The 13416-nt window shown below is 33.4% G+C and overlaps 1 long non-coding RNA gene across 2 annotated transcripts in view; it reads right to left on the bottom strand.

Moving 5' to 3' along the window:
- Window positions 1-13416, bottom strand: part of LOC116421267 — an 82682-nt gene that overhangs the window by 788 nt on the left and 68478 nt on the right. The gene's annotated exons all lie outside the window — the stretch shown is intronic.

Here is a 13416-nt window from a genome sequence, read left to right as displayed (position 1 = left end):
CATCTGAGATGACATTGCGTTTCAGTACTTCCTCATGTGATTTTCTATGTAGTTTCCCTTCTCATTCTTGGATTTTGGAATACTACTGTTGCTGTTCTTGCCATTGTCCTGTGATTCTGGTCAGCCTCCATTCCAGTTCTGCGGATCCTTAGACGTATCTTTCATGGCAAAGGAAAGAAATATCCTTTTTCTTAGCTTTTCTAACTAGAACCCAATCTGGTACATTTTCTAGATTGATGTACAGAAATTGTGTTGGAAAAGCTAGGCAAAAACATTAATTCTCAATCTACTATTTTGATTCCACTTCTGTGGACAAGATCCATTCATTAAAATGTCAATATTCACATTTATATGTGAAAAATAAACACATTTACATGTGAAAAATTCAAACGTGAAAAATAAACACAGCAAATCAAGTCTTGATCATACAAGCCTTAAGACTGATGGGAAAATGTTAATAGTAAATTTCAAAATTAAAAGGTGTTGCCTTAATCTTTCTCAGAGAGTCTAGCATTCAAATTTTACCAGAATACTTTTAAATATAATGATATTTTTGTTTACATACCCATTTTCTTAGACTTTCCTGAGTTATTATTTGCTATTTTTTTCTTTTCCATTTCTCTACTAACTAAAAAAAAATTATCACCACACTTCACCAACCCCATTACAGTGATGACTAGTAGATTTATCAAACCCCTATTGGGTTGGAATAAGGTAGGAACTTTTATATATATACTTTATAACCCATGGGAAAAGAAAATCTGAGCATACAACAAAGAAAAAATAATAGATTCTCATTGACTGACCAGTCCTTTCATTACAAATAAAATAACTCAGCTACACTTAGTATTAGGGGTCAGGAAGCAATCTGCTACCTTTAGCCCAAATATAGCTGAATAAAAGGGTAAAAAAACCTATCATACTGTCAGGAAAAGTAGATAACAAATCAGGAAAATCCAGGAAGGTCATTATGGATTTGAAGTATTGACTCACTAGCATTTGAGACTTTTTCAAAGTAGAAAAAAATTATCATGAGAGCTAACTTTAGAGTTTGACAAAAAAGCTAATAGAAAATATTTAATTTCCAGAAAGCATAGAATTATTGTTGAAAATGAAAAGGTCTTTAAAAGGATGGCAGAAACACATTAAAAAAATTAAAAGGGAAAATCTCTAAAAAGGGAGAAAGGCCTCATATCAAGAGGCTGGAGGATAAAATAATGTAACATGCAAAAGAATAAAAGACAAAGGAGAACCAAAATATCTTATTTATATAAGTATTATAAAATAAAATGCTGTAAATAAAAAGTATTGGGTTTCTAGTAAGAAGACCTGGATTCAAGTTTGTGTTTAACTGTTTATTGTGGATATGAACTTGTCAGAAGTCAATTATTATAGGGTCAGTTTCTTTAGCTATAAGATGCAAGAATTGTATTAGTTTAGAGAAGAATCTGATTCTAGGTCTTATTATCTTTGAAAAAATAATGTTAAAATATCTCTAATGTATTCTGTGCATTATAATGTGGATAGTAGTTCAACAAGGACAAAACAAAGATACAAAATGCATTCAGCAATACATTTCCAACTTTTCATGTCTCTGAATGTCCCTCAAAGAAAACTTGTCATGAGTTTCAGAATGAAAGAAAACAAAAGAAAGTTATATCACTAAGAGGCATGGGGCCCTGCACCTGCACTGAAATTTCTAGGACTACTTGTTGCTATCTTAGTGGTAGCCTTTACCTAGCTCTCCACAAAAGTCTGACAGATGAAATTCAGACACGGAGATGTACACTGCTCTCTTGACTCAAGGGAGTTCATGGTTCCAGGAGTAATTAGCTTTGGAGCAAAAATAATTTCTGAATTAATAGCTTAGTAATGAAAACTGAATCTGTATAGATACACAAAAAAGGTGTGTGGGCCCTTTTACATAACCTTTTTAGGGAAGCCAAGAGAAAATATTTCAGGAATAATAACTATAGACAGAATTGGATGTGAAATTGTGACTATAGTCTATTACAGACCACCGGGACAGAAAGAAGAAATAAATAAGGAGTTTGGGAAATAAGGAACAAACCTAATGATAACATGGAAAAGTCTACCCCTCTTTCATTCCCTTCACCTTGGACAGTGACAAAAGTAACATGCCACTTGATGAGTAATTTCTATAGGTTTATGGAAAAGAAAACTAGCCAAATGTAAAGGGTACATTTAGTTACTGAGATACTTTTACACATCTTTTCTTTTTGTTTCAAAAGCTTAGTAGCTATCTTTTTTAAAAATTTTAATTAAAGTTTTGAAAATATATACATGGATAATTTTCAACATTCACCCATACAAAATCTTGTGTATTAAGTTTTTCTTTGCCTTCCTCCCAACTCCTCCCTTAAATGGCAAGTAATCCAATATATGTTAAACATGTCCAATTCTTCTAAACATATTTCAGGGAGGGCCGAGTCAACATGGCAGAGAGCAGACATGACTTTCTGTGACTTCCTCTGACCTTGTCTCAATCTCAAACCAACAGTAGATTAAGCCTCTAAACTTTTTTTAAGTTTTGGAGTCAAAGAACCCACAAATATTGGGGTACAACAAATTTCCAGGAGAAGATATCTTGGAAGAACTTCATAACAGATGTGTTTCAAATGGACAGGGAGACAGTCTGCCAAGCCTAAACCACAGGACAGTGAGACTAGGGCAAGGAACTGGAGCAGAGCCTCTTCCACACACCTGGGAATCTTCTGTGAATCTCTTACACTACTCTGTTCAGTTGCAAGTAGGTGATCTAGCAGATTTGACAGAAAAGGCAAATTGTAAACCACTGAGCCCTGGAAGAACACAGGGCCTAGCCAATTGCCCAGCACTCTCAGAATTAGATAAATCAAACCACAAAATAAATAAGAAAGAAGTCAAAAAGGTAAATAGAATACTGGAAAAGTTAGATATGATAGATCTTTGGAGAAAACTAAATGGAGATAGAAAGGAATATGCTTTCTTCTTAGCAGTTCATAAAACCTATACAAAAATTGACCTTATATTAGGACATAAAAACCTCAAACTCAGATGCAGTAAGGCAGAAATAGTAAATGCATCCTTTTCAGACAACAATGCAATGAAAATTACATTCAATAAAAAGCCAAGGGAAATAGACCAAAAATAATTGGAAACTAAATAATCTCATACTAAAGAATGATTGAATGAAACAGCAAATCATAGACATAATTAATAACTTCACCCAAGAAAATGACAATCAGGAGACATCATACATATGGGATTGCAGTCAAAGCAGTAATAAGGGGAAATTTCATATCTCTAGAGGCCTACTTGAATAAAATAGAGAAAGAGAAGGTCAATGAATTGGGCTTGCAACTAAAAATGCTAAAAAAGGAACAAATTAAAAACTCCCAAACACTAAACTTGAAATTCTAAAAATAAAAGATCAATAAAATTTAAAGTAAAAAAAAAACTATTGAATTAATTAATAAAACTAAGAGTTGGTTCTATGAAAAAAACAACAAAAAACAACCCTTAGTAAATATGTTTAAAAAAGGAAAGAAGAAAATCAAATTGTTAGTCTTAAAAATGAAAAAGGAGAAGTTGCTAATGAGGAGGAAATTAGAGCAATAATTAGGAGTTACTTTGCCCAACTTTATGCCAATAAATTCGATAACAAATGAAATGGAAGAATACCTTCAAAAATATAGCTTGCCCAGATTAATAGAGGAAGAAGTAAATTGGCTAAACAGTCCCATTTTAGAAAAAGAAATAGAACAAGCTATTAATCAACTCCCTAAGAAAAAATTCCCAGGACCAGATGGATTTATATGTGAATTCTACCAAACATTTAAAGAACAATTAACTCCAATGCTATATAAACTATTTGAAAAAATAGGGATTGAAGGAGTCCTACCAAATTCCTTTTATGACACATAGTACTGATACCTAAATAGGTAGGTTGAAAACAGAGAAAGACAATTATACATCTATCTCCCTAATGAATATTGATGCTAAAATCTTAAATAAAATATTCACAAAAATTATAGAAAATCATTTCTAAGATAATATACTATGACAAAGTAGGATTTATTCCAGGAATACAGGAGCTGGTTCAATATTAGGAAAAATATTGGCATAATTGACATAATCAATAACCAAATTAACAAAAAACATATGATCTTCTCAATAGAAGCAGAAAAAAGCATTTGATAAAATCCAACATCCATTACTGATAAAAACACTAGAGAGGATAGGAATAAATGGACTTTTCCTTAAAATAGTCAGGAGCATATATTTAAAACAGTCAGTAAGCATCATATGTAATGGGAAAAACTGGAACCTTTCCCAGTAAAATCAGGAGTGAAACAAGATTGCCCACTATCACCATTATTATTCAATATTGTATTAGAAATGCTAGCCTTGGCAATAAGAGTCAAGAAAGAGATTAAAGGAATTAGAGTAGGTAATGAAGAAACCAAACTATCACTTTTTGCAGATTATATGATGGTAAACTTAGAGAACTCCAGAGATTCGACTAAAAAGCTATTAGAAATAATTCACAACTTCAGCAAAGTTGCAGGATACAAAATAAATCCATATAAATCCTCAGCATTTTTATACATCACCAACAAATCCAACAGAAGAGATACAAAGAGAAATTCCATTCAAAATAATGTCAATAGCATAAAATATTTGGGAATCTGTCTACCAAAGGAAAGTCATGAATTATATGAACAAAATTACAAAACACTTTCCATACAAATGAAGTCAGATTTAAATAATTGGAAAAATATTAAGTGCTATAAAATATTATAAAAGTGGATAGGCCGAGCTAATATAATAAAGATGACAATACTTCCTAAACTAATCTATTTATTTATTGCTATACCAATCAGACTCCCGAGAAAATATTTTAATGACCTAGAAAAATAACAATCAAATTCATATGGAAGAAAAAAAGGTTGAGAACTTCAAGGGAATTAATGAAAAAAAAATCAAATGAAGGTGGCCTACCTGTACCTGATCTAAAACTATATTAAAAAGAAGCAGTCACCAATATCATTTGGTATTGGCTAAGAAATCGATTAATTGATCAGTGGAATAGGTTAGGTTCATAAGACAAAATAGTCAACAACTATGGCAATCTTTCACAAGACAAAATAGTCAACAACTATGGCAATCTAGTGTTTGACAAACCCAAAGATCCCAACTTTTGGGATAAAAATTCATTATTTGACAAAAACTGCTGGGATAACTGGAAATTAGTATGATAGAAATTAGGCATGGACCCACAACACCATATACCAAGATAAAATCAAAATGAGTCCATGATTTATGCATAAAGAATAAGATCATAAATAAATTACAGGAACATAGGAGAGTTTACCTCTCAGATTTGTGGAGGAGGAAGGAATTTGTGACCAAAGAAGAACTAGAGATCATTATTGATCACAAAACAGAAAATTTTGATTACATCAAATTAAAAAGCTTTTGTCCAAATAAAGCTAATGCAAACAAAATTAGAACAGAAGCAACAAACCGGGAAACCATTTTTCCAGTTAAAATTTCTGATAAAGGCCTCATTTCCAAAATATATAGAGAATTGGCTCTAATTTATAAGAAATCAAGCCATTCTTCAATTGATAAATGGTCAAAGGATATAAACAGATAATTTTCAGATTATGAAACTGAAACTATTTCCACTCATATGAAAGAGTATTCCAAATCACTATTGATCAGAGAAATGCAAATTAAGACAACTCTGAGATACCACTACACACCTGTCAGATTGGCTAAGATGACAGGAAAAGGTAATGATGAATATTGGAGGGGATGGGGGAAAACTGGGACATTGATGCATTGTTTGTGGAGCTGAGAACAAATCCAACCATTCTGGACAGCAATCTGGAATTATGCCCAAAATGTTATCAAACTGTGCATACCCTTTGATCCAGCAGTGCTACTATTGGGCTTATATCCCAAAGAGATATTACAGAAAGGAAAGGGACCTGTATGTGCCAAAATGTTTATGGCATCTCTTTTGTGGGGGCTAGAAACTGGAAAATGAATGGATGCCCATCAATTGAAGAATGGTTGGGTAAATTGTGGCATATGAATGTTATGGAACATTATTGTTCTGTAAGGAATTACCAGCAGGATAAATACAGAGAGACTTAGCAATACTTAAATGAACTGATTCTGAGTGAAATGAACAGAACTAGGAGATCACTATACACTTCAGCAACAATACTGTATGAGGATGTATTCTGATGGAAATGGATATCTTCGACAAAGAGAAAATCTAATTCAGTTCCAATTGATCAATGATGGACAGAACCAGCTATACCCAGAGAAGGAACACTGGGAAATGAGTGTAAAGTGTTTGAATTTTTGTTTTTCTTTCCAGGTTATTTTTACCTTCTGAATCCAATTCTCCCTGTGCAACAAGAGAACTGTTTGGTTCTGCACACATATATTGTATCTAGGATATACTATTACATATTTAACATGTATAAGACTGCTTGCCATCTAGGGGCAAGGGTAGAGGGAGGAAAAGGAAAAATCAAAAGAGAATTAAGTACAAGGGATAATGATATAAAAAATTACCCATGCATATGTACTGTTAATAAAAATTTATAATTATTTAAAAATTAAAAAATAAAAAATAAATAAGAATTTAGATCCTACACCACTTGGTGTATATATGTTTAATATTGATGTTGCTTCATTATCTGTGCTACCCTTTAGCAAAATAGAGTGTCCTTCCTTATCTCTTTTAATTAGGCCAATTTTAAATTTTCCTTGATCTGAGATCAGGATAGCTACCCCTGCTTTTTTGACTTCACCTAAAGCATAGTAGATTCTGCTCCAGCCTTTTACCTTTACTCTGTATGTATTACCCTGCTTCAAATGTGTTTCCTGTAAACAACATATTGTAGGATTCTGACTTTTAATCCAGTCTGCTATCTGCTTCTGATTTATGGGGGGGGGGGGGTTTCCCAATTCACATTTATGGTTAAAATAACTAATTCTGTATTTCCTGCCATCTTCTTAACCCCAGATTATGCTTTTCTCTTTTCTTTCCCCCTTACCCTCCTCCATAGTATTAAACTTATGAGCAACACTTGCCCCACACAGTCCTACCTCTTTAGGATCCCTCTCCCCACCTTAAAATTCCTCCCCCTTTCTTACCCTTTTCCTTCACAATTTCTGTTTTACTTTCCACTTAGCTTACTCCTTCCCTTGTCACTTTTCCCCTCCCACTTTTCAATGAGGTGGGGAAAGGTTCTCTGTAAATCAAATATGTCTAATATTTTCTCTTTGAGCTAATTCTGATGAGAGTATGAGTCACACTATATTCATCCCCTTCTGTTATTTCCCTCAGATCTAATAGGCTTCCTTTGTCTTTTCGTGAGATGTAGTACCTCCACTTTTCCCTTTTTCTGGTACAATATCCTTTCTACTTCTAGCTTCTTTTTTACATTGTAATAGTTAAACCAAATTATACATGTGTTCTTTATGTATACTTATAACAGAAATCTAGTTCCCAAGATGCCGTTTTTACCTTTTTTCTGTTTCTCTTGAATCTTATATTTGGAGGTCAAATTTTTTGTTTAGTTCCAGTTTTTCATCAGAAATAGATGTAATTTATCTATTTCATTGAATGTCCATCTTCTTCCCTGGAACAAAATGGTCATTTTGGCTGGGAACATTATTCTTGGCTGTATACCAAGTTCCTTAGCCTTTCAGAATATCAGATTCCAGGCCTTCATACCTTTTATGTTGACACTGCTAGATCCTGAATATCCTTATTGTGGTTCCTCTGTATTTGAATTGGTTGTTTTTTTTTCCTAGCTGCTTGTAGTATTTTTCCTTAGTCTGATACTTCTGGAATTTAGCCACAATATTTCTTAGAGTTTTGCTTTGGGCATCTCTTTCAGTAGGTGATTGATGAATTCTTTTAATGTCTATTTTACCTTCTATTTCTTTAACATCTGGGCAGTTCTCTTTGATGATTTCCTGAAAAATAGGAAGTCCAATTATCCTTAGATTATCTCTTCTGGATCTGTTTCCCAGGCCTGTTGTTTTCCCAAGTAGGTATTTAACATCGTTTTCTATTTTTTCATTTTTTGGTTTTATTTGACTGATTTTTGGTGTTTCCTTGAGTCATTCATTTATATTTGTTCAATTCTGATTTTTATTTAATTATTTTCTTCATTTACTTTTTTATTTCTTTTTGTAATTGTCCAATTGAGTTTCTAAATGAGCTGTTTTTTTTTCCATGGACTTTTTTTTTTTTCATTTTGCCAATTTTATTTTTTATGGAGGTATTTTCTTTTTTTCAGTTCACTAATTCTGTTTTTCAGGGACTTGCTTTCTTTATCCACTCTATCTTTTAATAAGTAATATGACTTATCCAGGGCCCTCTTGAAAAGCTTCTCTTTCCTTTCCCCTTTTTTCTTCTAGTTATCTTTTAAAAGCCTTTTAAATTTCTTCTATGAGAGCCTTGTGTTGTGGGGATCAGGTTATATCACCATCTAGGGCTTCATCTGGAAACAATCTGTTTTCAGTCTCCTCAGGGTTTGAAGTCTGCTCTCTTTCAGTATAGAAGCTATCTGTAGTTAGAACGTACTTTGCCTTTTAACTCGTTTTGGAAAAAACAAACAAACAAAAAACAATTGCAGTCTGCTTTTGGGGCAGTGTGGTGTTACCAAGCTTCTTCTACAGACAACAAGAAGTTGCAGCAAAGCAGCAGCAGGTGTGCTGGGATCAGCATCTGCTCTGTGATCAGCAGTTGCACACTGAGATTGTGCTGAGTTCCTTCTGATGCTGCGAGGGTGTGACCATATCCAGAGGAACTATGGTGTTTTGGGGTTATAGTCTTCACTCTTTGTGTTTATAGCTTCTCTGCTGATCTACTGACTTGCTGTCAGAGCAAATTAGCCCACACTGTGTAAAGTTCTCCCTGTAAATTTTCCACTGGGTGAGACCATAACCCATCCCCCTCCAATCTGCTCACCGTGAGCTGCTTACCTGCTGTCACCACTAAATTGCCTGATGCTGTGTCTGACCTATCCATTCACATCCACAAGCAAAAACAGACCTTTTCTGGCAATTTTTGAGATTATCTTCTATTGGTAATGTGTTGTACTCCCAATATTATTGGGTTTTGACAGCCAAGCACTAATTCCGAGGCTGTTTAATAAGAAAGTAGTCTGAGGGTAAGGGAGAGCTTAGATAGGCGTGTGTGTCCTCTCCACCATCTTGGCTCCACCCCCCTTCCCCCAACTGTGAATGTTCTTGAGAGCAATTTGGAACTATGCTCAAATAGTTATCAAACTGTGCATACTCTTTCATCTAGCAGTGCTTTTATTGGGCCTATATCTCAAAGAGATCTTAAATGAAGGAAAGGGATCCACATGTGCAAAAATGTTTGTAGCAGCTCTTTTTGTAATGTCAAGAAATTGGAAACCAAGTGGATACCCATCAGTTGGAGAATGGTTAAATAAGTTTTGTTATTTGATTATTGTTCTATAAGAAATGATCAGGATGATGATTTTTGTGAGGATTGGAGAGACTTACATGAACTGATGCTAAGTGAAATGAGCAGAATGAGGAGATCATTGTACACAGCAATATAAATATTATACGATGATCAATTGAGATGACTCATGCCAGTTCCAGTGATTTTGTGATGAAGAGAGTAATCTACACCCAGTGAGAGGACTGTGGCAACTGAATGTTGATCACAACATTAACATTCTCATTCTTTTTGTTGTTGTTTGCTTGCATTTTATTTTCTTACTCATTTTCTTTCCTTTTTGATCTGATTTTCTTTGTGCAACCAGAGAATTGTATAAATACAATGTATAAATAAAGAAATGAATGAATTTAACACGTATTTTAACATGCATAACATATATTTGATTGCTTGCCATCTAGGAGATGGGGCATAGGGAAAGAAAGGAAAACCTGAAACATAAAGTTATGCAAGGGTCAATGTTGAAACATTATCCATGCATAAGTTTTGAAAATAAAAAGCTTTAAAAAAACATTTCCATTAAATATCAAGCTGCACAAGAAAATCAGATCAAAAAGAAAAAAGAGAAAGAAAGCAAAATGCAAGAAAACAACAACAAAAATAGTTAAAATTCTATGGTATGATCCATACACAGTCCTCGCAGTCTTCTTTCTAGCTACAGATCTTATCACAAGACCATCTGAACCAACCTGAATCATCTATCTCATTGTTGAAGAGATCCACATCTGTCAGAATTGATCATCTATAAGTTTGCTGCTGCCATGTATAATGTTCTCCAGGTTCTACTCATTTCCTTAGCACCAGTTCATGTAAGTTTCTCCAGGACTCTCTGAAATCATCCTGAGCAGCTATCATTCATGACTTGATTTCATGGAAATTTCACCTTTCAAAAGATAAAAAAGGAGGTTGAGCCAAGATAGAAGAATAAAGGACTTGAGTGAGCTTTTCCCAAAACCTCTCCTAGTACCTTTAAATAATGACTTCAAACAAATTCTAGAACCCACAAGAAGACAGAATAAAACAATTCCCCAGCCCAAGACAATTTAGAAGGTCAGAAGGAAAGGTCTGCCATACTGAAGTGAATGTGCATTGTAATCCAGTACAGTGAGTGCAGAACTTCCTGTTTCCCAGCAAACCAGGTGCAGGTCTTGGGAAACTACTCAATCAGCAGAAGTGACTTCCAGAGCTCTTTGCCTACAGATATAAGGAGGTGGAACAGCTGTCAGGAAATAGGATAAAGGAATTATCTTACTATCACTCAGTTGCTTTGTCCATACTCAGATATGTGATGCAGTCCTAATTCACAGTTCCAGGGTGAGGAATAACATTATTATACTAGTACTCACAGCCACAGTGGAACTTAGAGCTTCCTCACAGTTCTAGAGTAGCAGAGACTGCTTGTGATCACTTATATACCAGAGTGCATGCCAGGAGAATAGTAAACACACCTTTCCTGAGATCATACCACCTTGGAATAATTGACAACTTTGAGGGACTTATGATGAAAAATGTTATGCATACCCAGAGAAAGAAGTGATGGTGTCTGAATACATATTAAAGCATGCTTTTTTTTTTTTTTTTACTTTTTAAAATTTTTCTTGAGGGTTGCTTTGTTTTGTTTTGATCTGTTTTTTTTTTTTCACAGCATAACTATTGTAGAATTGGTAAAAATAAAATAAAAAATAAAGGAATAAATAAGGGGAAATTTTATACTCCATCTTACTTTTGCTAAGAAGGATGAGATGTATAATTTACATTATATATGCATTTTTCTCTGGCTGGCACAGTGATTAAAATCCTAGGCCTGGAGTCCAGACAATTTCAGTTTAAATTCTGCCTCACACTTAATAGTGTTATAGCACTGGGCAATCTACTTAATTGCTAGCTGCCATAGTACTTTCAATTATAAAATGGGGACACTAAGAGTACCTAATTTATAGGATTGGTGCGAGAATCAGTTGAGATGTAAAGTGCCAAGGGCATATAAGAAGTTCTTAATAATTTCTTGTTTCTCCAATTCTTTCCTTCCTCAAAAATTTATCGAATGTATCATGCAAACTTTGGAAATTTTAAATATTTTTACTGAATGAATTAATAACATGCTGAAAATTGATTAATTCAGTTAAGTTTTAAAATATTCAGTTTAACCAAAATATGTAAAGAGGAAGATTACAAGCATGTATTAAGTACATATTATGTGCTAGACTGTTGTTAAGTCTTTTTCAAAAAAATTATTTCATTTGACTCTAATAACCCTTCTGAGAAATATATTACTAGATATTATAATTTAACACTTCAAATTACATCTTTTGTTAGACAGAAACAATGAGGAAAATATTTTTAGTTATTTTGATTTATTTGAGCCAACTATTTGGCTTTATGAAGCATTAACTTCAATATGAATATCTGGTAAAAAAAAGTGCATAATTTAAGTGAAATTTTAAAACATGAATTGTATTTTACTAGTTTTCAGAATATTATAGATAATAACATAACATTAAAAATATTTTAATTGTTGCAACCAGACAAAATTTTTAAAACATAGGTAGCACTATTTAATTCAGTTGGGCAGAAATTTAGATGGGATTCAGTTTAATGAATACAATTTGTAAAATGGTAATAAATATTTTAACAATAAATCACAAATCAATTTTATTGAAAATAAATTTATAGGGAAAAATCTGATTAGGCAACAACTATATATGTCAAAATATGGTTGGGTTGCAATCATAGTTTGGGTATGGGCACAACAGATAGGCAAAAATAAATAATAGTGTACTATAAGAATCAGTGGGTTTATAATAAAAAAGGATTATTAATTTGTAAATTGTGTGGTAGCCATATTTTAGAACAGCAATAGTTATAATAAATGTATATACTTATATTAAAATTCTTACCTTATTTTTGGAGACCTGTTTATTAAATATTTAATAGTATATGACTGTATATAAGTATCTAGCAATTTCTACTGTCTTGTTGTGCCTGTTATTATTTACTTCTTGATTAGTTCCTTATTTTTAAATCACAATATGAAATCTAAGCTCAGCTTCTCTCATGGACCAAGTCAAGATTATGAAAGATTCTTTTATAGTGAAGAGAGACTCGAGAGAGGAAGAATATAATTAGCATGTCAACGCAGTAATTGATGAGAGAGACAATAAAGGCCTGAATTAAAGTGATGGTTGTATGAATAGAGAAGGGAAATTGAAAATCAGAATTGTTATAAAGTCATAAAAGGCATGATTCAGGATGTAATTGAATGTGTGAGTTGAGATAGTGAAGAATAAAGATAAATGCTGAAATGAAAAAAAAATCTGCTTCCAAGCTAGCTCATGTGAAATGCAGTGATAACCAAAAGATAAAACCCCAAGGTACCATACTAACAGGACAAATGAATCAGAGAAGTAGTGGCTTATGGCAGTTTGCATTGGGAAGAGCAGCAACCAGGTCACCTAATTGAATCATCAGGTGTAATGGGCCAAAATTCTGGAGAAATGTACTTGAAACAAGGATTCTTGAAACAAGTATTAACTCAGTGGAATTTATAAGATAATGGTTATCTAGTTTAGCATGATGATTAATAGTTCTCTAGTTCAGAATGATTGATTTAATCTTATAACAAATAATGGTTTCCTAGTGATATAATGATTGACTTCTACTCAGCATGATGAATGGATTTAATTGTAATAGAGTATTTAAGAGGTCAGAGTCAGACCTAGAGGAAGACTTGAAGAGACTTGAAGACAGAGACCCTTGTGGTGGCTGGCCTGTCCTCCTGCTTCCTCCACTGAGACCACAGGCAGTCTGAAGGGTCTCCAGAAAGCTAGCCAAGCCCCAGGCAAGGAGACAATAAAGACTTTTGGACTTTATCTCTGGCTATTCTC

This window comes from Sarcophilus harrisii, chromosome 1, assembly GCF_902635505.1.
Source record: "Sarcophilus harrisii chromosome 1, mSarHar1.11, whole genome shotgun sequence".
NCBI classification, from domain to species: Eukaryota; Metazoa; Chordata; class Mammalia; order Dasyuromorphia; family Dasyuridae; genus Sarcophilus; species Sarcophilus harrisii.
This window is presented reverse-complemented; position numbering and strand designations above follow the sequence as displayed.